The 26,614-nt window shown below is 42.5% G+C and overlaps 1 protein-coding gene across 6 annotated transcripts in view; it reads left to right on the forward strand.

Moving 5' to 3' along the window:
* trim2a (tripartite motif containing 2a) overlaps positions 1–26,614 on the forward strand; it is a 175,935-nt gene that overhangs the window by 61,674 nt on the left and 87,647 nt on the right. The window contains exon 1 of one of the 6 annotated variants that reach the window (XM_039750270.1): positions 24,378–24,471. The exons of the other annotated variants lie outside the window; for them this stretch is intronic. The gene's annotated coding sequence lies outside the window, so the exon portion shown is untranslated. Of the gene's footprint in view, positions 1–24,377; positions 24,472–26,614 lie in introns of those variants that run through there. 6 annotated transcript variants of the gene reach the window in all.

Here is a 26,614-nt window from a genome sequence, read left to right on the forward strand (position 1 = left end):
GTTACAGCCTTATTCCAAAATGGATTAAATTCATTTTTTTCCTCAGAATTCTACACAGAACATCCCATAATGACAACGTGAAAAAGGTTTACTTGAGATTTTTGCAAATTTATTAAAAATAAAAAAATTCAGAAAGCACATGTACATAAGTATTCACAGCCTTTGCCATGAAGCTCCAAATTGAGCTCAGGTGCATCCTGTTTCCCCTGAATATTCATGAGATGTTTCTGCAGCTTCACTGGAGTCCACCTGTGGTAAATTCCGTTGACTGGACATGATTTGGAAAGGCACACACCTGTCTATAGAAAGTTGACAGTTCATGTCAGAGCACAAACCAAGCATGAAGTCAAAGGAATTGTCTGTAGACCTCCGAGACAGGATTGTCTCAAGGAACAAATCTGGGGAAGGTTACAGAAAAGTGGCCTTCATCATCCTAGAGCTGGCCGGTCATCTAAACTGAGCGATCGGGGGAGAAGGGCCTTAGTCAGGGAGGTGACCAAGAACCCGATGGCCACTCTGTCAGAGCTCCAGAAGTCCTCTGTGGAGAAAGGAGAACCTTCCAGAAGGACAACCATCTCTGCAGCAATCCACCAATCAGGCCTGTATGGTAGAGTGGCCAGGCGGAATCCAGTCCTTAGTAAAAGGCACATGGCAGCCCGCCTGGAGTTTGCCAAATGGCACCTGAAGGACTCTCAGACCATGAGAAACAAAATTCTCTGGTCTGATGAGACAAAGATTGAAATCTTTGGTGTGAATGCAGGCGTCACGTTTGGAGGAAACCAGGCACCGCTCATCACCAGGCCAATACCATCCCTACAGTGAAGCATGGTGGTGGCAGCATCATGCTGTGGGGATGGAACTGGGAGACTAGTCAGGATAAAGGGAAAGATGACTGCAGCAATGTACAGAGACATCTTGGATGAAAACCTGCTCCAGAGAGCTCTTGACCTCAGACTGGGGTGACGGTTCATCTTTCAGCAGGACAATGACCCTAAGCACACAGCCAAGATATCAAAGGAGTGGCTTCAGGACAACTCTGTGAATGTCCTTGAGTGGCCCAGACTTGAATCCGATTGAACATCTCTGGCGAGATCCTAAAATGGCTGTGCACCGACGCTTCCCATCCAACCTGATGGAGCTTGAGAGGTGCTGCAAAGAGGAATGGGCGAAACTGGCCAAGGATAGGTGTGCCAAGCTTGTGGCATCACATTCAAAAAGACTTGAGGCTGTAATTGCTGCCAAAGGTGCATCGACAAAGTATTGAGCAAAGGCTGTGAATACTTATGTACATGTGACTTCTCATTTTTTTTATTTTTAATAAATTTGCAAAAACTTCAAGTAAACTTTTTTCACGTTGTCATTATGGGGTGTTGTGTGTAGAATTCTGAGGAAAAAAATGAATTGAATCCATTTTTGAATAAGGCTGTAACATAACAAAATGTGGAAAAAGTGATGCGCTGTGAATACTTACCGGATGCACTGTATGTATGTTGTATACATGTAGGGACCACAAGAGACATCTGCATTATTCCTAATTTAGATGATGAGAATGAATATATCACGTCAATATGAAGTGTCTTTTGTTCAAGTAGATCACCTTTATCTGTAGGCCCTGTTTGCATGAATATCTAGTGTTTGCTTATTCAAATATGCTGTTGTACTTTTTGCACCACTTTATGTGCCATTTTGAGGGATCGTATCTGTTAGGTAAGGGAAAAAAAAACATTTTTTTGAAATGATGATGGATGCATAAAATGTATGTTATTTATTTATATGATTCATGTACCATGTAGAGGTGGTCCACTCCTACTTGGAAGGGCCACATTAATGGCAGGTTGGACTGGTCTCATAGCACAGAGGCACTATATAAGAAAGGGCAGAGCAGACTCTTATTCCACAGGGGACTGCACTCCTTTAATGCAGGATGTGACGTCCTTCTACAACTCTGTGATGGCCAGTGTGGTGTGTTGGCCTGGTAACATCATGTCAAGAGAGGCCCACCAAATCAACAAGCTAGTTTAAAGGACACACTCAGTTATGGGACACACTCTGGACCCCCTGGAGGTCGTAGCAAAGGAGAGAATTAAAACAAAACTGATTGCCATTATGAACAAAGCCACACATCCTCTCTGTGACACAACAACACTGAGGACTTTCAGCCAACTAATCATTCAGCAGAAGTGTGTGAAGGAATACGACTGGGGGGGCTCCTTTGTACCAACAGCAATACACCTCAGTGGGACTGGGGCTGCCAAGTCAGAAGGTTTCTTTCTTGTTTTTATAGTTATTGTACTGTGTATTTAGACCATAGTGTGTGTGTGTGTGTGTGTGTGTATGTATGTACCTACCTATTTATGTTTTTATTTATTTAAAGAGCATCTGTTAAAAGCCAACTTTCCCCCAGAAGCAATACTCCTATCTATCTATCTATCTATCTATCTATCTATCTATCTATCTATCTATCTATCTATCTATCTATCTATCTATCTATCTATCTATCTATCTATCTATCTATCTATCTATCTATCTATCTATCTATCTATCTATCTATCTATCTATCTATCTATCTATGTTTTTTCCTAATTCAGAGATCAAAGAGCAAGGAGGAGGCTACAGAGCAAACATGGCAGACTTGTACATTGGCACTTAACTTGCTTGAATGTCTCTTGGCTCCTGAAGGAAACTGGAAATTTATGTTACTCAAGTGAAAAGGGAGAGGGCATACAGCCTTCAAACAGATGGTAACTCAGTCAGGAAATGAACTGGCTTTGATGTGGCGGCCTTTGCCCACTGCACCGCCATGCCTTCTTAGGTATGCAGTCTTTATTCTGTTATATATACAGTACATTGGCTTTACAGTAAATTCTCTCTAGAAGGGTGAATGGTACAATTTCTTTTTTTTTAATGTCGAATCTTGTATTGTACGTTTACTCCCGCCCCCCCTTTAATTCCCATTTTCAGGCTTTAACTATAATTACATTTTGTGCCAGTTTCCCTGAGGTATAAATTGTTGCTGTCACTGGCAGCATCTGTAGCCTTAATGAAAGAGCAGCCTTTTTATCTCTAAGAAGCCTGGGTAACGCAAAGGCCCAAGTCTTCATCCGGAGGAGCACAAGGCACGGTTAGTGCTTCGGTGACAATGAAAGAGGGCTGGGAAACAGTGACCGCTTGTTCTTTGCTGATGTGAATGAGTCTATAGACATTTGACTAGCTGAAGGTTTCTGGTTGCCGGGTAAAAGGAGATTATGGTCGGATCCTGCATTGTGCGGCTCTGTGGTAATTTATAGTTGCAGTGCTTTTGTCGTTGGGCGTTTTAAATTCTCTTTGAGGTTTAATTCACAATAAATAAATGTTGTTTCCTCTCATTCTTCACTCTGAGGTTTTTTTTCTTTTGCATCATGTGAAGACCGTGCATTTGATATATTTATGGATTTCATGGTGTAACTGATTAACATTTTCACATGAGAGATGTTTACCCATGAGGCTCCATTTCAGCATAGAGTACTTTACCTGAGAATGGTAGTGTGGCATGCAGCGAGTCAGTAATGACGTGAACGGAATTGTAGTGCAGGAATGGCACTGGTGCCAAGTAAAGTGGCTCTCAAGGGTTCATACAATGATGTGTGCCCTTACTTTGGTGTGTACAGCGCCCTCTTTTCCTTAATTTTCCCCCTCTGCTCCACAGTTTAAAATTACAAATCAAACAATTCGGACATTGTGATTAAAGTGCAGACTTTCATTTAAGGGGATTTGCATATGTTTTGGTCACACCATGTAGAAATTTCAGTACAGGTAGTCCTCGAATTACGACCACTTGCGGTTCTGATGGCCCAATCTTAAGTCATTCTTGACGTAAGACGGACCAACGTATGTATATCAAACCAGACTGTATCTATAATACTCTATAATAACTCCCTCAGGTCATGTTGTTTTTTTTTTTTATAAATTCTTTATTTTATTATTTGTTTTGTTATTACTGTTGCTCTCATTGGTGACACACCTTTCACAGCTTCACAAATCCTTTCTTTGTCTGTGTAATGATACGCCATCAGTGTGAGCCTCTCCCAGTGTACATTGTGTTAACGGTGAGAGGAAGAATTGTACCGGCAGAGTCTGAGCACTCGTATGTTTTCTGTTGTTAACATTTCAGCCTGTTAATAATAAATAGTATCAAGTAAAGGAGTTTGGCGGTTCACACGAAGCGGCACATCGTGAGTCACAACGCAGGGGCCTTGGAGGTTAACTGGATTCAGTGCCAGAGCGCAGCAGTACAACACGTGCGGTGAAGTCCGCTTACAAGTGCATCCACTTTCTTTCCTCTCTCATACTGCTTGATCATCTTTCTGTCGAGATCAATTGCCTTTTCTTTTCCTGTAATTGTTAGACAAATGTAACCGAACATAGTCGAAACTGCAGCAGGTAATAAACTGAGATCGATATGATTGAGTCACACCATGCAGAGCTGCCGGGGTGAAAACTATTGTTTCTCCGTGAGTCGCGATAGTATGGAAGTGTATTATGGCCGGTTTATACTTCATGCTCAGAACGCGTACGTGCATACATCATGGCTGCCATGCATTCATTTGACGCATCCTCTAAGGCAGGTCGTAAGACAGTGAAAGGCAACCTTTTTCGAGTTGCGGCGCACCAAGTCCAAAAATTTTCTTTCGCGGCGCACCTGAGGGACTGCCCATAAATAAAGTCGTGACGACACAATCTATGGACAATCGCCTATAAAAACAGTTAATTTTACAAGTTTGAAAGACATTTTATTAATAAAGGAATCAAAGGATAAATCTTAAATTAATGTGAACGTTGAGATTGTTTTTCAGCACATACGAGATTGAGGCGAGGATCAATTTTTGAAAGAGAGACACGCGTTTCCTTGTCGATCATTTGAAGTCTCTCGCGTTTCTTAGACTTCATTTCTGTAAGTGTTCCGTTATCTGTTTTTCCAACGTAAAATATATTTTTTTAAACATTCTCTTTTTGATCAACCAAAAGTTCAAAAACACTAGCAATTTTAATTATTTTACCAAAGTTTTCGCGGCGCACCGGTTGCCTGACAATGTCCTAAGAAATGAACACAATGTGTGCACAAATTGCAGTACCAGCAAAAAGTCGGGGTGCAATGTGATAAATGTTGAGAGTCTCTGTTTACTATCTACACGTGACAGAAAGCTGCTGTGTGGATCCTACGGGATCGATGTGCGCGCTTCGATGTTTGATGAATGGTTCCATGTGGTGAAGCAAAATGTCGACATACAAATGCATTCTTAGTGCTTTTGATATTCAAGCGTTGCACACTCCGCATCGAAATGACACGATACATTTTAAAAGTCTACTGTGCCATCCTTTTTGTTGGTTTTTTTTTTTGTTTTGCACCTTCACAACAGCATCAGAATGTACGGCAGTGTATTTGAGCCACAGAGAAAAAACGTTAGGGACACAGTGAAGAGGTCTGTTTTGTGATTCAAGTGGACATTTCGTCTTTAATCTCGAAATGTCCACTTTAACCTCGTAGTTTACTTCATCGTTAAAGCAGGCCGTCATAAAAGTCATCTTAGAACCGACCCAGTTGTAAATCGCTGTGTGCTTCTGGGGCTTCCTCCTGACCTGACAGCAGCAATCGCCACACAGAACATGTTACATGTATGATACTCCAGCTGCACATTTAGAAGATTTATACTTGATATCACTGTCATGATGAAATATGTTACATTTTACAGATAAATCGTTAACTTCATTTAAGTAATGAATACTGATAATAATTACACATGTTGTGGCGGCACAGTGGCGCTGCTGCCTCATAGTATGGAGTCACGTCTCTGGTATTCCCTGCCTGGTATTTTCATGTTTTTCCTGCTGGGTTTCCACAGTGTACTCCGGTTTCTTTCCAAAGACATGAAGGTTTGGTGATGTGGTGACACTAAAGTGAAGCCAGTGAGTGTGAGTGTGCTTGTGTTTACCTTGCGATGAGCTGATGCCCCGTCCAGGGATTGTTTCTTCCTCGCGCCTAATGCTAGCTGGAATGGGCACATCCCTGGATTGATGGATTTAATCATCAAACCTCCTTTTCAGAGATTATAAGGTGTCCTCGAAGTTTAACGGGTGTTTCAGGCAGTTCTTAATACAGCGATGCCGAACCTGTTCTCACTGTGATGAGATCTCACATTGCCACCTTGTGGAATCTTCCACATTTACATAAAGTACGCACTCAAGTATGAACCGTACAACGCTTGAGTAGCAGTAGCATCTGCTGGAGCACACATTGCATCACATGAAGTATAAACCTGGCCTTAGGACCACGGAGAAGAAAAAAAAAATGTATGCCAAGAATACACTGTGTGCACAATTATTAGGCAAGTTGTATTTTTGAGGATTAATTTTAATATGGAACAAACACAGTGCTATCAGTCAATCCAAAATGTTAATAAACCTGAAACCTGAATGTTTCACAACGGAAATGTGAGTGTGAACATCATCAGGGGAATACATATGTGCGCACAATTATTAGGCAACTATTAGTGTGCAGATTTATTATGCAACTAAAGGAAAAATGAAAATTTTCCCATCTCACTTGTTTATTTTCATCTGTTATGGTGAGAATAATAAACAAACACCTCAAAATTTACAAATAAACATCTCTGACATTTCAAAAAAAATCAATCAATCAATCAATGACCAATATAGCCACCCTTCTTTCCAATAACAGTCATAAGCCTTTCCATTCATGGAGTCTGTCAGTTTCTTGATCTGTTGACGATCAGCTTTTTGTGGAGCAGTGACTACAGCCTCCCAGACACTCTTCAGAGAGGTGTATTGTTTTTCTCCCCCGTAAATCTAGCGTTTAAGAAGTGCCCACAAGTTCTCGATAGGGTTTAGGTCAGATGAGGAAGGGGGGCCATGTCATTATTCCTTCATCATTAAGGCCTTTACTGGCTGGCCACGCAGTGGAGAACTTCGATGCAAGTGATGGAGCATTGGCCTGCATACAAATCATGGTCTTTTTCCTGTATCACTGTTTGAAGAAAGTGTCTTCGAAAAACTGGCAGTAGGTTTGGGAGTTGATTTTGAGTTCATCTTCAATGCAAAAAGGTCCAACTAGCTCATCTTTAAAAATACCAGCTCATACCAGTGCCCCACCTCCACGTTGGAGTGGAGCTCTGTGCCCATTACTGATCCACAGGTCCATCCATCTGGTCCATCAAGAGTCACTCTCATCTCATCGGTCCATAAAACCTTTGAAAAAAATCTGTCTTCAGATATTTCTTGGCCCAGTTTTGACGTTTAACCTCCTTACCTTGGCCATGTCTTTGAGCACTGAACACCTTGTACTTCTGGGCACTCCAGGTAGGTTGCAGCTCTGGAATATGAAAGTACTGGAGGATAATGGGTTCCTGGTAGCTTCACGTTTGATTCTTCTCAAATCTTTGGCAGCTAATTTGCGTCTTTTGTTCTCAACACATTTCTTGCGACCCTGTTGACTATTTGCAACAAAATGTTTGATGGTTCTGTGATCACACACCAATATCTTAGCAATTCCAAAAGTGCTGCATCCCTCTGAAAGACTTTTTACAATTTTTGACTTTTCAGAGTCAGTTAAATCTCTTTTTTGGCCCATTTTGCCCGAGGAAAACTAGCTGCCTAATAATTCTGCACACCTTGATATAGGGTGTTGATCTCCTTAGGCCACACCCTCCCTCATTACACAAATACACATCACCTGACGTGCTTAAATCCAATAAGCATTCAAGTTAATACAGCTTGGAGTTGGAATATACGCATTAAAAATGATGATATGGTCAAAATACTCACTTGCCTAATAATTGTGCACACAGTGTAAAGTCGACATTTCCACTTTGAACCCTTGTTTTTTCCCTCTCTAAGTTAACTTTGCCATGTCATTAACTTCATCTAAAATCAATGTTTACTAGATTTTCTCAAACCCCATCATAACTGATGTAGCACATTAAATGCTTTGTGTATAGCGTTCCCCGACCCATGTTAATCGCTACATGCTTCTTAAACTGACTTCCACTTGCACTGAGAGGAGCCACAGGCAGCAATCGCCACACAGAATACATTCCCTTTGTGATATTCCTGCTTTCTGAACATTTAGAATTCTAAGATAAATGCTTGATATTTATTTTCATAATGAAATGCATTAAAACATGTAGTGCTGCTCCCTTGCAGTAACGTATGGTAGCAATCCTAAGTCAAACAGTCATAAGACGCATAGGTCGTAAGTCAGTCACTACCTATACATTGTCTACATGGTCCTCCCATTTCAGGGCACCATGATGTTTTGGACAATTGGCGTCACAGGTGGATTTCATGGTTTCATAAGACACCTCGGCCTGCTTCTACCCTTTGGAGTCTGTAGTTGCGGTTGTTCAACATGAAGACGAGAGCTGTGCCAATGAAAGTCAAAGAAGCTATCATGAGGTGACATCCATCCATTTTCTAACCCGCTGAATCCGAATACAGGGTCACGGGGGTCTGCTGGAGCCAATCCCAGCCAACACAGGGCACAAGGCAGGAACCAATCCTGGGCAGGGTGCCAACCCACCGCAGGACCAAACACACCCACACACCAAGCACACACTAGGGCCAATTCAGAATCGCCCATCCTCCTAACCTGCATGTCTTTGGATTGTGGGAGGAAACCGGAGCGCCCGGAGGAAACCCACGCAGACACGGGGAGAACATGCAACTCCACGCAGGGAGGACCCGGGAAGCGAACCTGGGTCTCCTAACTGCGAGGCAGCAGCGCTACCACTGCCGTGCCGTGCCGCCCGCTATCATGAGGTTGAAAAACAAAAATCAAACCATAAGAGACATCAGTGACACCTTAGGATGACCAGAATCAACTGTCTGGATTATCATGAAGAAGAAAGAACACACTGGTGAGTTCAGTAATCACAAAGGGAGTACTAGGCCAAGGAAGACCACCACTGCTTATTAGAGATGAATCCTCACTATGGTCAAAAAAAACAAAAAGCCCCCAGTGCTTGTCCGACAGATCAGAAACGGTCTTCAGGAGGCCGATGTGGACATGTCGGCAGAAGACTTCACGAACAGAAATACAGAGGCCACGCTGCAAGATGGAAACCACTAGTGAGCCACAGAAACAGGACGGCCAGATTAGTTTGTGAGAAAGGACTTGAAAGAGCCTACTGAATTCTGGGATAAGGTCAGAGTGACGTCAAGAGCAACGTGTGGAGGGCACCGTATGTGCTATTTAGGGGAGTAAAGGAAGGAAAAATAAAGAACACAGGAAAAGCTGAGATGGCTCATTTATCTGTGCTCAGTGTGACTCCTACATTAGTGTATGAGGAGTTTGTTTTAATTAAACTCCCATGGAGGAACCCATGTCATTATATTTGCTGATGTTTGGTAGGGTAAGAGAAACCAGTCATTTCACACTTCCTGTTTAGTGCAGTTTTTCAAAGCTGATGCTTTCATGCATTGTGTTATATTTATATTTTTTATGTGTGTGTGTTTTTGTAGGAAAAGACTTGTTTGTTGTTGCATGATAGATGGATAGACTGATAGAACTTTATTTGTCATCAGGGAAAAGCCAAGCAAAATGGGACCTTTTTATTGGCTAACTAAAAATATTACAATATGCAAGCTTTCGAGGCAACTCAGGCCCCTTCAGGCAAGATAATTTAGCCTTTTACAGTTGCTTTTTAAATAAATAAATACATAAGTAAATAGATAAACATATGTATAGACACAATATGAAGTGAATACACACTAGAATGACTAAAAAGAAAGAAAACATCTGACTTGGCTGACCCTGTCACAGTGAGGCGCTCTACATGTAAAGGAGCCCCCCTCGCATTACTCGACACACGTCTGCTGAATAATTTGTTGGCTGAACGTCCTCCGCGTTTTGTCTTCATTTACTCCTCCATTGTTAATTTTCAGGGGGTCCAAAGTACATCCCATAACTGAGTCTGCAGTTTTAATTTTGCTTTTTGATGTGGTGGGCCTCTCTTCAAGTGAAGTGGGCTAGCACACCACAGTGCAGAAAATCATACTGGCCATCACAGAGTTTGCAGAACTCTGCAGGTGTCTCAACTGGGTTCAGCCTGGAGGAACACTGCCACCTGCTGTTCGGGGGAATGAACTGCTCCCGGAACGCCTTCACCCAGTCCATCCATCATTGTTCTCTCCCTGCCTGGATGAAGAATGTAAGGCGTTCCAGCTGGGTCAAGTCTCGGCTCCTGCCATCCTTCCACTATAGCCTCCCGTCTGGGCAAGAAATCATTCTCCATCCTGAGTGGGGATGCCTGCCCTTCCTCCCTGGCACTTACAGTAAATGTGACAGTAACTGTCATATAATCTCACTCATAGTACTGGGCTATTCAAAAATTTATTTCATACAAACATTGGGAAGTTTATCTTCTCACAGAGAACCACAGACACATGAAATGAGTTATCAAGTAGTATGGTAGACAGGGGGACTGTAGGGACCTTCAAAACCTGATTTGTTGTATTGGAAGAATTCAGTGGGTAGGACAGGCGCGTATTGTTGGGGATGAATGGCCTGAATTGGTGTAGATTGATCTAATGTCAGTCAGTCATTACCCAAACCGCTATATCCTAACACAGGGTCATGGGGGTCTGTTGGAGCCAATCCCAGCATGCACAGGGTGCAGGGCACCAGCCCACTGCAGTTGATGTAAAGTAATCTATAAATTCACTTTGCCTGGTCTACTGGGTGAGCCGCATCAAGGCGCCATGCTCTTCTTTGCAGATTCAGCCTCTTTCTAACTGCACTTTTGAAGAAGCTGCTGAGTGTTTTTCTGCATGGGTACAGAGGCTAAGTTCCAGTTTAGCTTTTGGCCTCATTGAGGCTGGTAAGAGTGGCATAATCAATGATTATACTCTACACCGAGATGTGCCCTCCAAAGTTAATTTTATTGAGCCCATGCTGTTCTAAGGGTTTCTGCCAGTCCCTTTGTACATTCAAGCCCCTCATTTTCTTTCCTCTTTCATATGCACTGTCAGAGTAAGTGAGGTCTATACGGGCACACCATAAATCTTTCCCACTGGTTGACGTTGGGCAGTGATGTTTGTGTCTGCTGTATCAGCCGGTATCATTAGGGAGCAGTGAAGAAAAAAAATGTGTGGCCAAACAAGGGAGCTGAGCAACACTTAAAAGAACAAAACACTTACTCATGACTTTTCCTTTATATGTTTCCAGTTTTCTTTCAATCTGAACAAAATTAAAATGTAAACATTCTGGGAAGAATTGGATTTTCAGCTCAAATTGGATTAGCACCATCCATCCATCCATCCATTTTCCAACCCGCTGAATCCGAATACAGGGTCACGGGGGTCCGCTGGAGCCAATCCCAGCCAACACAGGGCACAAGGCAGGAACCAATCCTGGGCAGGGTGCCAACCCACCGCAGGACACACACAAACACACCCACACACCAAGCACACACTAGGGCCAATGTAGAATCGCCAATCCACCTAACCTGCATGTCTTTGGATTGTGGGAGGAAACCGAGCGCCCGGAGGAAACCACGCAGACACCGGGTGAACATGCAAACTCCACGCAGGGAGGACCCGGGAAGCGAACCCGGGTCTCCTAACTGCGAGGCAGCAGCGCTACCACTGCGCCACCGTGCCGCCCTGGATTAGCACCTGTTTGCTTAATTCCTTTATGGCTGAATATTTTTCCAAAAAACTCGAGTTTTCTGAAAAGCACACAAAGCAATAGTTTCTCACATAAATCAACATAAAATGTCTGTTGTTGTGTGCAGCGCCCTGTCGCTGCGTGTTAGCCGTCTCTGGGTGGGGGCAGGGCGGCGGATCAACAGGGGACCAATCAGCTGACACCGATACCTCGCTTTCATTTTAGATCACGATTTCCAGATCACTTGTAGCAAAATCAGAGTCCGACAAGTCCAATTAAAAAAAAAAAAATAAAACAAAATATACTCCAAACGTTGTCCACAGAGTGTGTTTCACTTTACTCACTCATCAGATGTCTTTGCCATTTCTTGACGGACGTTGCTAAACACGCACACACAGGATCTCGACGTCAAGTCAAAGAGTCTAATATTTCTCCTAGCAAAGAGGGTCTACCTATAAAAGAACGGTGAATTTGGTCAGCGTTTTACAGCTGATTGTCGCCCTCTACCTATGGATGTTGACTTCAGTGGACACCTGCCCTCATCCCCTTTGCTGACAGATGTCGACATCTACCCTTTAAAGAGTTAAGAAGCAGCAAGGCAGGGAAAGAGGCCTTGGAGATATTTGTGTCCAAATTAGTGGACTTGAATGAAGTAAACGTTTGAAGTAGAAAGATTTGAAGAAAAATGAATGAAATGATAAAAACACAAGCCAGCTATATTTTTTTTTTTATATCACGGATATGCAGCATGTGTGCAGGCCACAGATCTGAGAGGGATGAAGAGCTGTTCATCTTATTAAAGTGAGGCTGAGATTCTGGACGGGAATTGACAGACTGCTGCTGTAACAGTGAGCCACGGGCAAAGTGTTTAGGCCCATGGGGTTACAACAAAATAAAATACTCTGTACAGTAATCATTGTAACATTGCAGTGCTGCGGAGTTGAGCATGTCCGTTTTATTATCATAGTTTGTTGCAATTTGTTAATGTTAATCCGTATTGAAGGTGGTCTGTTTTACAGGGTCTTCAACCTAATTTATCTTTTACTAGCTGTGAAGTTTTCCAAAGACATCGGGCCTCGTTTCGAACATTAGAGCAATCTACACAGGATCAGGCCATTCAGCTCAACAAAGTTGGCCAGTCCTAATCACTTAAATCTTCAAAAAAAAAAACCAAAAACGGTTTTGAAAGTCCCTAATGTCTTACTGTCTGCCACACTACTTGGTCACCAAGTGTCTGTGGTTCTCTTTGAGAAGGAAAAACTTCGTAATGTTTGTGTGAAAGTTACCCTTAACAAGTTTCCAACTGTGTCCCCGTGTTCTTAAAAAGTCACCGTCTCGATCCACTGCACTAATTCCCTTCATCATTTTAAACACTTCACTCAGGTCTCCTCTTAATCTCCTTCTGTTTAAACTGTAAAGGCTCAGCTGTTTTAATCTTTCCTCACAACTCATCCCCTGTAGCCCTGAATCAGCCTAGTCGCTCTTCTCTGGACATTTTCTTGTGCTGCTATGTCTTTATGGAGACCCAAACTGCACCCAGTACTCCAGATGAAGCCTCACCAGTGTGTTATAAAGCTTGAGCAGAACCTCTTGTGACTTGTACTCCACCCATCAAGGCGCTATATAACCTGACAATCTGTTAGCCTTCTTAATGTCGTCTGAACACTGTCTGGCAGTTAATAGCGATGAGTCCACTACGACTCCTAACGCCTTCTCATAAGAAAAATGGGGCTTTGCATTAACTGGCTGCCAAAATGTATCATCAGCATGATATTTTGGTGGCTCAGTAGGGAAACCGTGTGGAGAAGTTGTGAGCCGTGTAATCTGTCATGGTACTTAGTCATGGAATCAGACCTCCTGCAACTGTAGTCATTACGTCCGACATGCTTGCCAACTTAGAGTCGTGTAGCGTGATGGTAAAGTTAGAGAAATGAATTTGTACCACACTGCCATCTATAGGAGATTTTAACTTTCTCATATACGAAGTATAGGGAAAGTATTGTAATCGTCCAAAAGATTCAGTGTTGAGATTTTAATGGATCTTGACGTTTTAGACCTCCATGTGTCTGAAAATGCCATTTTTGGAAATATTTCTGTGTGTGTGACAGTCTGTAAACACAATAACTTGAGTACAATTTCACTTAGATCAGCCAAATTTTGCATACAAATATTTCATACAAAACGTAGATTTCTATCAACTTTTGGGCAATTTCCACTAACGGGAAGTGGTATTTTACTTTTTATTAAAATATAAAAGGATAATAATAAGTAACCCTTCTATTAGCAAACCTTTTGGTTAGGGTAAATAAGTAGAAGAAATTCTCTTCTATGTGTTTTGCTACTTTTGAGCATTTACTCTGGCAGATTTGCAGTGTCAATTTGAACTGAGCATCATACAAGGAATTCATTAGTGGCTGTCAGGCAGGGAGATACCACAAGCGGAAGTTGGCTGGTTTGCCCAGCTGTGATGTGTAACATCAGGAGTACAGCTGGACCTGCCTTCGATCACTGACATCCGTTTATTAGGTTCAAGTCAGCATTTACCCTGACAAATGCTGAAGCCAGTAGTTCCAGATAGTAAGAATTGATTCCTTAAAACAGACAAGGGGGTTAACCCAAGCTTGAATTACTTGCTATAGCGTAGTTGGTAGTTCTGGTTGCAGATTTGTTATGTCAGAACTTTGTCCCTCTCTTTATAGCACTGATCCGTTGTCTCTGAAAAAGTTGCTCTTGGATGTTCTTGTATTTTGTCCTCCTGTTACATGCCTCTTCCATTGTTATTCTGTAACTGGAGCATGCCTTACACATCTAGAAGCCACTTCCGGGAGAGGAAACAAACAGGAAGTGTGAAAAGAGCCCATTAGCTTACACTTAAATCTGATGGTCATCATTGTGTGAGAGAGAAACAGGAGCAGAAGTAAAGGAGAAGGGCAACTAATTCTGAGTCAGATACACGCCATCATTAGGGCGGAGTGGTGGCTCTGAAGCTAAGGATCTGCGCTGGTATCCCGAAGGTTGCCGGTTCGAATCCCTGTCACTTCCAAAAGAGATCCTACTATGCTGGGCCCTTGAGCAAGTCCCTTAACCTGCTATTGCTCTAGGGGCGCTGTACAATGGCTGACCCAGCGCTCTGACCCCAAGGGGTGTGTAAAAATTTATACAAGAAATTGTATAAGGCGAAATAAAGGAAGGAGTATTAATTTGAAATACCAAAAAGAGCTGATTATTACCTTAAATTAATTAACCTTATATGGTATGTTTGCATTCAAGAAACCCAATAAAATGTAATTGTTTCCATTCATTGAGCCATTTCATTGCTTGGCTCTGAAATGGATCGTATTGCACTGAATGTAATATTTAAAAAAATCTATCTATATCTACAGTATTATATAATGCCTTTCATATCTATCTATCTATGTATATTGTATAGTGCCTTTCATATCTATCTATTTATTACTAGCAAAATACCCGCGCTTCGCTGCGGAGAAGAAGTGTGTTAAAGAAGTTATGAAAAAGAAAAGGAAACATTTTAAAAATAACGTAACATTTGCTTTCTATCTCGTTTGCATAAGCACAGTCCTTCACCAGCAATTATTTAATGTTAGCTCAGACCCGGCACTTAAAAGTTTCTCTCGCACTTTTGCTGAGTTTGTGCTAAACACTAGTCTATCTTTGACCATCTCATCTTCGTTTGCATAAGCACAGTCCTTCACCAGCAATTTTAACTCCAATACAAAGTGATGAAAAGTCTTGTTTATACCCTGCGTCCTCTCAGTAAACTTGTATCTCGCGAATATCGTATTCGTCTTAGGCATGACAAACGCCAACGGCAGCGTGTCTATGAACTTAATTTAAAGGTAAGCTTTACACCTTGCTTTCCTATTCGTTTGCATTAGCACAGTCCTTCACCAGCAAGTTTAACTCTGTTACAGCAATTTTAACTCCGTTACAAAGTGAGCAAAAGTCTTGTTTTATACCCCACGTCTTCTCATTAAACTTGTATCTTGCGAATATCGTATTCGTCGTAGGCATGACAAACGCCAGTGTGTCTATAGACTTAATTTAAACTTACGGTTTACACCGTGTTTTGTTTCCACAGTAGCTGCACTTATGAATATGTTTGTATGCGTCACTCACTTCATATTCTTTTGCTGCCTTCTCAATTGTGAAATGCGTTTGCGACCATCTCATCTTCATTTGCATAAGCACAGTCCTTCACCCGCGAATATTTAGCGGCATCGTGTCTGTTCGATTGCCGCCGACGGACGGCCTTATATGGGCAGGCACTTAATTAGGTGGGAGGCGTGACAATGAGGGATGCAACTCCGCCTCACACGGTGAGCGAGCTACAGGCCGTATATATGTACATAAGTAGGTTCCAGTTATGACCGTTACGCGTAGAATTTCGAAATGAAACCTGCTTAACTTTTGTAAGTAAGCTGTAAGGAATGAGCCTGCCAAATTTCAGCCTTCTACCTACACGGGAAGTTGGAGAATTAGTGATGAGTGAGTGAGTGAGTGAGTGAGGGCTCTTTGCCTTTTATTAGTATAGATATACTGTAGATCTATCTATCTATCTATCTGTCTATCTGTCTATCTGTCTATCTGTCTATCTGTCTATCTGTCTATCTATCTATCTATCTATCTATCTATCTATCTATCTATCTATCTATCTATCTAAGCAGTGTAAGCCAACTTCTATGCAGCCATCTAAAATCCAAACCACATTGTTCATTATTTGAACGGAGAGTACATGAAAGATAAGCAAGCAGCACCAAGTCTCAGTAATATTACAGGGAGCCAAGTGTGCGGGCAGTGGAGCTGTCCATCGTATTTTTAGAGCTGTTCCCCAGAGAGTGATCTTCTGAGTTGCCTCACCCTGTGTCAGCAGTTCATCAATTGCATGCATGTATCCGGCAGGTCTCTTTATTTATTTAAATGAAAAAGTAATCAAGACGAGATTCAGATTGACGGAGTCAATCAGAGCCGCTCTCAACTCTGCCAGCACATCTCATTTTCTGCTTTGAGAGGTCACATTACAGAAGCTGCAGTGCTGCATTAATATTCTGTTCATTCAGCAGACTTGCCACAGCAAATCATAGGATCCTTACGAAGTAGGCAGGGATCTGAAGCAGCACTTTTGTTTTTATTTCTTCCATTTATTTTTGTTAATGGCAGTAGTTTTGGTTCTTGAACATGGACCCGGTGTTTAACAGATGTGCATATACACTCTGGAGTAGGATGGCCACATGTTGGACACAAGTCTGTAACAGGTAGTATATTACCATACTGCTGGTCAGCCATGGCACTTCAAAGAGGTTAGTTCTTCCATGACTCTTCTAATTACAAAACAACTGCCAATAGGTTGTCTCGCAAAATGTATAATATACATCTGTACATCTGGAGACAAAGCATGACTGAATTTTGCTTAAAAGTGGTTAGGATCAATTAAATGGCTCACTGAGTGTCACATTTCTAAACCAATCCAACGCCTTGTGAAGGCGGAGCTCAAAGTAGGGGCGGCGATTTTAAACTAACTGTTAGCCTGAGCCAACGGACAGCAAGCTTCTGATTATGATTAACTGTGTACAGTCAAAGTCTCTAAAAAGACCCCGATTAGACATATAAATGTTTATGGCATATTCAGTGAGCACATTACACATTTTAAAAATAAACATAAGGTAAAAACCTTCCTGTAGAATCAGATTATACGTTGGCATTCGATGGCATCAATGGACGAGTGGTAAACAGAAATGATGTGCTATTGTAGGTGCTTTGTGCGCTTTCTGTTCAGTGTTATGATGAAAGTGTGGGAGTCGATGTAATCTTGAAAGAATCAGCAGCCATATTCATTAAAATATGAGCTGCGAAATATGAATTGAGTATTATAATCCAACAAAAGGACTGCTGTTAAGAGAGTGGATAACGAAGAGCCATAGGAGATGCAGATTTCAGTACTCAACACACCTGAATCAGAATATATCTGCCTAGCGACACCAGCAGATGCACAGACAAGGCCGCATAGTGCACACCTTTTGACTGCAGGTCTTCACGAGTCACGAAAAAAATTTTAACATGACTAATTTTGAAATGCAAACGTGGCGAACAAAATAGCTTCAGTGTTTTAACGCGTCGTATATCCACAGACCACAATGCTTATTTAAACTCTCTGTGGTGCTGTTATGTTATGTAGTGATGCAGTAGTCAAAAAGGACAGTATGATATCGTAGCAGACAGAGCCACTTCTGAAATGTGCGGAGCCCAGTAGCTATGGTGGTCTACATGTCTGTCTGTCTCCTCTGTCGCAGGGCTCATTACAACATGCAAATGAATTATTAAGCTTCAGTTCCCTTGTGTTACTGAGCTCCTGACTAGATGACCGCAGTTTTAGCTTTTTATTTTGTTTCAGCGTCAAATCTTTTGTTAAGTATCTCTTGCTCTCTTCCTGAAACCCCAGCAGTGGTTTAAAACACACAGACTGGAGGAGATGGAGGTGGGTGTCTTATCTATCGCCTTTCATATCTGTCTATCTAGTTATTTTTTTTTTTTTTTTAAGAAAGGTGCCTTTGCAATGGAGGATTTTGCCGCTATCCACTACACGCTTTTTAACTGGTTGTCCCCAGATGTGTTTTCTCGCTTGAGAATCGCGTCTCTCAATAAGTGTTCAGCTTATCTTGGAGTTGAGGTGTGTGGCTGATTTGTTCCCAGTCTGTTCTGATATTCACTTTTTCACTTTTGAATTGAAGTTCTATCCGATGAAAGCCGTTACCTCTGTCTCAAGTGACTGGATGTGAACCATATCAAGTATTTATGATTAGACCCTGGTAGGAGATGTGAGGCTTTGCTTTTCAGCAGCATCCTCAGTGTTCACCATGGTTGGATTTCTCATTAAACTTGATGATGATGATACATAATCTTCATTAGCATCATTATTTCTGTAGCAGAAATGTTTGTTCAAGGCATCATAACAAAGCAAACCATAAAAACCGATTAGCAAGCATAGAGTTAACAATAAACAGAGGACAAAATTCAGTGATGAGCGCCATAAGTGTCATATTACTGTTAGGCCTCATTCACACTTTTTTCATTTTCCTGCCTTATTTTGTCAGCCACTGTGGAATGAATGGGGGTCATACAGCTCCCCAAACCCGGGCACAGACAGGCTTCTTTGTGGGGCAGCTCTATTTCACACGCCGCACTTCAGAACACAATAAACAGTACCAAGCACAACTTTCTTTCTTTCTTGCCAACTGTTGTCCTCCATCTCCCGACTCTGGCTCCTTGAACAGAGTGAGGCTGCCTCCTTTATAGCGCACTTGGAAGTGCTTCAGGTGCTCTTTGATTCTCTTTATATACTAGGGGGGCAAAGCCCCCTGGTGCCTTTGGCGCCCAACCCCCAGTTGCAGCCTGGTGGGCCACTGCACTTGTGGCCAAAATCATGAAATTCTATAAATATGTAAAAGTAAAATAAATTATTTAATTAATGGAGTAAAAATCATGAAAGGAGAATAAAATATTTACTCTTACCAACTGGAGTATTCCCGTTAAACTGAGTTCCATTGTGCTCGATGAGTATTTGTAAGAGACTAAATAAATAATCCATTCATTTTAACTGACATTCTCATAGATAAAAAATATATTTTTTTTAAAAATGACTAATTTAAATAACAGGAAAAAATCACATGAAAACTAACGTGGCATGCAATGGACCATCATAACTTGACCTTCAGCTAAAAACCACGACTTTCTTGATATTTTAGTTCAGGGGTCCTCAATCCCAGTCCTGGAGAGCCGCAGTGGCTGCAGGTTTTTGTTCTGACCTGGTTGTTTAATTAGAAAGCAATTCTTGCCAATAAAGCACTAACAAGCTATGAAATTAAATTAACTCTGCTATGTCAGGTCATTCTCATATCCTAGATTTTCTTTCCCTTTCTGTCATGCAAATGATTTGAAGGCTAAAAATGGACGGGTAATTCTCAGTCCTTCACTTTTTTCTCTTCATTTTTCTTCCAAGTATTTAATTAAACCCAATAGTGCAGATAAATACACACAGGTGTAAATGTAAATAAGCTAAATGGAGAAATGCTGCTCTCTCTTGTCATTTGCATGTTATTGATAATAAGGAGCAATTAAAATAGCTGTTTAAGACAAAATTAAGCAATAAGGGCTCAAAATCACTAAAGTGAAGCAGAAGTGTTACTTTAGCAATAAGTGCTTTTTATTAAGCAACTGGGTTGGAGCAAAAACCTGCAGCCACTGCGGCTCTCCAGGACCGTGATTGAGGACCCCTGTTTTAGTTTATAATTTAAATACAGAATAAGAAATCTGAAAATCTAACAACATACATACCTCTATCTACAGTATATGTATATACGGTACAGGTCAAAAGTTTGGACACACCTCCTCATTGAATGTGTTTTCTTTATTTTCATGACCATTTACATTGGTAGATTCTCACTGAAGGCATCAAAACTATGAATGAACACATGTGGAGTTATGTACTTAACAAAAAAAGGTGAAATAACTGAAAACATGTTTTATATTCTAGTTTCTTCAAAATAGCCACCCTTTGCTCTGATTACTGCTTTGCACACTCTTGGCATTCTCTCGATGAGCTTCAACAGATAGTCACCTGAAATGGTTTTCCAACAGTCTTGAAGGAGTTCCCAGAGGTGTTTAGCACTTGTTGGCCCCTTTGCCTTCACTCTGCAGTCCAGCTCACCCCAAACCACCTTGATTGGGTTCAGGTCCGGTGACTGTGGAGGCCAGGTCATCTGCCACAGCACTCCATCACTCTCCTTCTTGGTCAAATAGCCCTTACGCAGCCTGGAGGTGTGTTTGGGGTCATTGTCCTGCTGAAAAATAAATGATCGTCCAACTAACCTGACTTCTGCACAACACAACTGTTGGTCCCAACCCCATTGATAAAGCAAGAAATTCCACTAAATAACCCTGATAAGGCACACCTGTGAAGTGAAAACCATTTCAGGTGACTACCTGTTGAAGCTCATCGAGAGAATGCCAAGAGTGTGCAAAGCAGTAATCAGAGCAAAGGGTGGCTATTTTAAAGAAACTAGAATATAAAACATGTTTTCAGTTATTTCACCTTTTTTTGTTAAGTACATAACTCCACATGTGTTCATTCATAGTTTTGATGCCTTCAGTGAGAATCTGCCAATGTAAATGGTCATGAAAATAAAGAAAACACATTGAATGAGGAGGTGTGGCCAAACTTTTGGTCTGTACTGTACATACAGTATACATATATCTATACTGCAGATAGATAGGTGTGTGTGTGTGTTTTATATATACTGTATGTATATAATATATACAGTATATATAAACACACACACACATATATATTGTGAACGCTGGCCCGGACACAGACAGACGGACATCATAATTTCACCACACACCGTTTATTTACACTAATATTTACAAATCTCTACCGTGCAATCACCCCCAGTACCTCCAGCACCGATCCCCCAAAGTCCACACAGTCCTTTTCTGGCCGCCTCCTGTCCTTTCGCCAGCTTCGTCTTCCTTCCTCCCGACTCTCACGCCGACTGCTGGGAGGCGGCCCCTTTTATGGGAACCCGGATGGGCTCCAGCTGCTTCCCGGCACTCATCCGCAGACACGCCCTTGTGTGGCGGAAGTGCCGGCTGCGCACCTGGAAGCCGTCCGGGTGTCCCCTGTCGTCTTTCCCTCAGCTCCAGGGCTGTTCAGGCAGCGGGGCACCGCCTGGTGGTGGCCACGGGCCCCTACAGGGCTGGGCTTCCATGCCCCCTACCAGAGGCCACCCAACGTAACCAGGGCGGGCACCCCCTCGTGGTCTGGTGGAGGTACAGGCCCTCCTCCGGTCCTCCTGCCCGGCCGGGCTCCTGCCTCGGCCAGATGTGGCAGATGATGGTCTGGAAGTGGGGCGCCGCCTGGTGGTGGCCATGGGCCCCTACAGGGCTGGGCTTCCATGCCCCTACCCGAGGCCACCAGCGACCAGGACGGACGCCTCATGGGTCTGGAGGAGGTACAAGCCCTCCTCTGGTCCTCCTGGGCGTCCCGGCATGCCACAATATATATATAATAAAAATTAATGTGCTAAATTTTCTCCAAAGGTCAAAAACCTAAGCATTGAAACCCTTGCACTGAGCGATTAACTCGGCTTTTTGTGCCTCTACATGGCATTCTTTTCTGTTTAGCTCTGCCTTAAAGTGCCAACTAATTCTTCTTTCAGCCATATTTCTTTTTTTTTTTTTTATTTTTCCATTATCAACACACCATGAAGATAGACGCGATTTTCAGAACCTGGGACTTTGCTTTGTGTCTTTTATAAAAATTAGACGCTTATGTAGTATTTTAATTTATGCTCTTTTGATGAAAAGATTTATTGATTGTCATTGCTGTGGAGAAGCTCTTTTTGGCCAGTGGGGTGTTGATTGCTGATACTGAGTGGTTGCTGAAATTGATTATCCTTTGAAAGCACAATCACAGCATGAAATCGTGACTGACTGACTTGGCAAGTTATATGCGCATTTGTGTGAGGAGAAGTCAGGCTTCTTGATGGTAGTCTAACATTATAATTTTTTTAGAAGAGATGTTTATGCATATCGTACATAGTAAATACAGTGCCCTCCATAAAGTTTGGGATAAGACCCATTTTTTCCTTCATTTACACCTCTGCTCCACAATTTAAAATTACATCATCAGAAACATCAAAAGTCTTTGTTGGACAGTTATCTTATCCAAAGACCTTGACCAGACATTGTTCTTCTCTCTTGTTAAATGAATCTTAGCCTGAAGAGGTCTATTCATTTTTTACATTTAAGATGTCTCACTTAAAGACTTAACAATGTTGTTTCTTGTAAAATGCTAGGTACCACCTCTCCTGGTTTACATTGCTACTACGGATTCCCACAGGGCATAACTGTAGTACACTGGCTAAGCCCTGTTGGGTTCCATGACAGCCTGCCAGGGTGAATTGCAGAGGTCTTGAAAAGGAAAGAAGGGCCAACACTGCAAATCAGGACTGTGGAGTCGGTAGATAAATCCTTCAATTCCGACTCCTTAGTTTCTGGTACTTCTGACTCCCCGACTCCTCTGTATTTAATATGCTAATGTATTTTCCATGTTGATTGAAGGAAGGTCATTTAACCACAGAACTACTGGCTAGGAAGCTGACTCTGTACCATATTGGCCAGTTTAAACAAAAGACAAGAACCCCTGAACACACATCAGGCCATAAAGTAGCCACACCTCCACCTACATCATTACACTTGTTTACACTCAGATGAACTTGTTAAACACGTTATATCTGAAATAAAATGATAACACTTTTTATAATGTACCATAATCCAGATTACAATATGTGAATGTCAGGTTGTATAACAGCTCAGCTGAACTTCACGCTAGTTCTAACACAACTATACACTGAGCTTTATTCTTACATCAGAGAAATACTTAATTATGACTATCCATTATCCAACCTGCTATATCCTAACTACAGGGTCACGGGGGGGTCTGCTGGAGCCAATCCCAGCCAACACGGGGCACAAGGCAGGAAACAAATCCTGGGTTGGGCGCCAGCCCACTGCAGGACACACACACAAACACACACTAGTGACAATTTAGGATCGTCAATCCACCTAACCTGAATGTTTTTGGACTGTGGAAGGAAACCCACGCAGACACGGGGAGAACATGCAAACTCCATGCAGGTAGGACCTGGGAAGCGAACCCAGGTCTCCTTACTTCGAGGCAGCAGCGCTACCACTGCGCCACCGTGCTGCCTTAATTATGACAAATGTTTGTGAAATGAGACATTTGAACTTGATGTATTTTTTTTTTCATTACAATTTAAATTTATTAGGAGTTGGATGTCGGTACATTTTTGCCGACTCCGACTCCAGGTACCCAAAATTGTCTCCAACTCCAAAGCCCTGCTGCAAATACTGACTCTTGACATAAACTTCATGTAATCGTCAATAAAAGCCTTTGAAACTTCTGAAATGCTTGCAATTCTACTGCAGTACGCCATAGAAACATCTGACACAAAGCTCTAAAAACACTGAAGCGGCAAACTTTGTGAAGACCAGCACTTGGGCCATTCACAAAACTTTTAGCCACGGCTGTACTTGCTTTTTCACAAAACTTTAAACTGTACTTTATTTGTCCCTAGTGGGAAACTTACATTTATATTTCTCATAAGAATAGCATTTACAAAGGAGAGATGGCACAGTTTGTTAATGTCGCACATAATAAAAGAATTCCTAAAGGGTGGATGTCACAGTTGAAAGGTGACGGGTGCTGCGTTTTCACAGCTTTGAAGATCCAAGTTCATTTGTGTGTGTCATCCCTTTGCCTTTATGGTTTCTTTTTATAGCTTGCTGTGTTAAAATTATCACCTTTATTTTAAAATATGTGTTGCCACCCTCCACCTTACCCTTTGATGGATTGTGTGTGTGTGTGAGTCCATCACTCTAATGACACTCCCCAGACCCAGAGAGGGTGGGGACGCAAACTCGGCTCTCAGGCTCAGCCTTGTGAGAGTAGAAGCAAAATGCCAGTTTGTGTTACGGGCAGACTGCCTCTGAAGGGCGCTGTTCCACACATGTCATGTCCCTGCCCTGCCAAGCGCAGAGCCTTGGGGGGTATGTTTTGCTGCGACATCACAGATCAGATTGCGCTGGCCGCTTCCAGAGTCTTAACTGCTTGGAAAAACAGCTGACTTCATTTCTCTGGAAACGCCTGTGGAGTGAAAAAAAGTTTGAGACGGCCTGAGCGTAACAGCAGGGATTGAGGAGACAGAAGAAGCAGGGTATGTCTGATGATACCATTGTTATGTTCTTTTGTGTGCTTGCTACTCCTGTATTGTGGCCGTGTACGGTACTAGTAGTTTACATACAGCCTTTTAACTTGTCAATGGTGATGTGTGCAAGATTCAAGGCAGGAGACAAAAGTCAAACTTGGTTTAGACTGAAGACCTGGGAGAGCGCATCATGTTGTTGTTATTGATTATGGGATGGTAATATCTTCTTCACCCACAAAACTAGAAGAAAAATCCCTTTGCATCGAGCTGCCAGTAATATTTGATAAGCTGAGTCGGGTTTCCTCCGAGCTGTCTCGCTGGGTCAGGGCTTCTTCATGGATGGTGAAGCTCCAGGTCCCAGGTATGGCCTAGTAACTAAGGCTGTGTTTACTTTTCCACTGTGATGTGATCGGAGTCCAACCTGACAGTGGATTGGATTTTAGTGTCCGCACCCTGTGGCCTGGCCAAATGAAAAGCTGGGACCCCAAGCAGGTCCTCAGATTTCATTAAAGCAGCCCAACAAAAAACAGACACGCCTCTTGGCGTCACTCTAAACGGCCTATTGGGCAAAGCAACAAAAGTATTTGGCTTTTTGCCACAGAATTAAGGGCTCCATCCGGCGGGTCACTCCGAGTGCAAAAGATACCTTCTTCTGGGCAACTGGGTTTCTTATATCTCTCAAACTGGAAGGGTGGGTTTTAGTGCCCTCACTGGGCGGGTTTCTCTGTGCTGTGGAGAGAGAAGGAGAAGAGAATGTTAGCGACAGCGCCCCCTCACGTCCCGGCGGGTTACCACATACCTTGATCGAGCCCGTGAGGCCAGTTGAGATGAGAGAATGCTGCAAAATGTTCTTTTGTGCCAATAACGCACACTTCCAGCCCTGTGCGTGCGACAGTTGTTTTGCGGTAACGGTGGAGCTGAAGTGTGGAGATGTGCTGCATGTTGATGAGTACATGCAAGTGAGAATTTCAGTGTTCTCCGTATGTGTGACAGACCCTTTGGACCTCTCTGTCTGTGTGGAGTTTGCATCTTCTCTTAGATTAGATAGGTTAGATAAAGTTTATCAATCCCATAGGGAAATTCAGATGGATACAGCAGCAGAAATTTAATGAACAGGGATACAGACTCACAGGACAGAGTCAGTCAATCAATCAATCAATCAATAAAAATAAACTTAACGAGTACATCAGTTGGAAGCATTGAATTGCCTGACAGCAGTGGGCAAGAAAAGACCCCCCAGAGTCTCCCCTTAGCACACCATGATGTAATGAGCCTGTGGCTGAAGGTGTTCCAAGAGAGCGCCTCCTATAAAGAATGGTGTCCAGTTTTGCCACCATTCTCTTTTCCACAACAGTTTCCAGTGTGTCACCCTGTGATGGCACAGGCTTTCCTGATAAGTTTGTTCAGGCCTTGTGCGTCTTTTGAGCTCAAGTTGCTTCACCAGGAGACTGCAGTGTAGAACAGCACACTGTCTACTATGGACTGGTAGAACATCTCCAGCAGTTTGCTGCACACATCAAAAGGCCTGAGTCTCCTTAGCAAGTCCAGTCTGCTCTGGGCCTTCTTGTCCAGCACCACTGCGTTGTCAGACCAATCCAGTTTGCTGTTGATGTGGACACCCCAGGTATTTGTGGCTCTGCACCGCTTCCACATCCTCCCCATGAATGCTGGCTGGTCACAGAGGCTTTTATGGCACATCAGATGTTCACCACCAGCTCTTCTGTCTTACCGATTTTTGAGTTGTGGTTGTTGTCCCTCAACTCGACAGAAAAAGTTGGCCGATGGTGGTAATTATGGAGAAAATCACCATGTGCAAAAAATGTGTATGGGGTTAGCTTTCCTGCATTCAGATTTAACTAAGCGTGATCACGGATACAGAGCAGACATTACATTATTTTTATTTATGGACTTGGTCATCTTGCACATGCCTCTGAGGTAACTGAGTCTATGTTTGGCAAATTTATTTCAGTCCAACGAGACTGGCCCAGAATAACAACAAGACGCAGCAGTGAGAGACTCTGCAGCACATGTTTGTGTTTGTAGGTTTCATTTATTTGTTCGTTTTGTAGGTTTGCTTGTTTAAACCCAACCTCAAGTATTAATCAAGATATACGTCCGGATTAGTTTATAGAGTGCTTGGAACACTATGGTA

Source organism: Polypterus senegalus, chromosome 4, assembly GCF_016835505.1.
Source record: "Polypterus senegalus isolate Bchr_013 chromosome 4, ASM1683550v1, whole genome shotgun sequence".
In the NCBI taxonomy this organism is placed as follows: Eukaryota; Metazoa; Chordata; class Cladistia; order Polypteriformes; family Polypteridae; genus Polypterus; species Polypterus senegalus.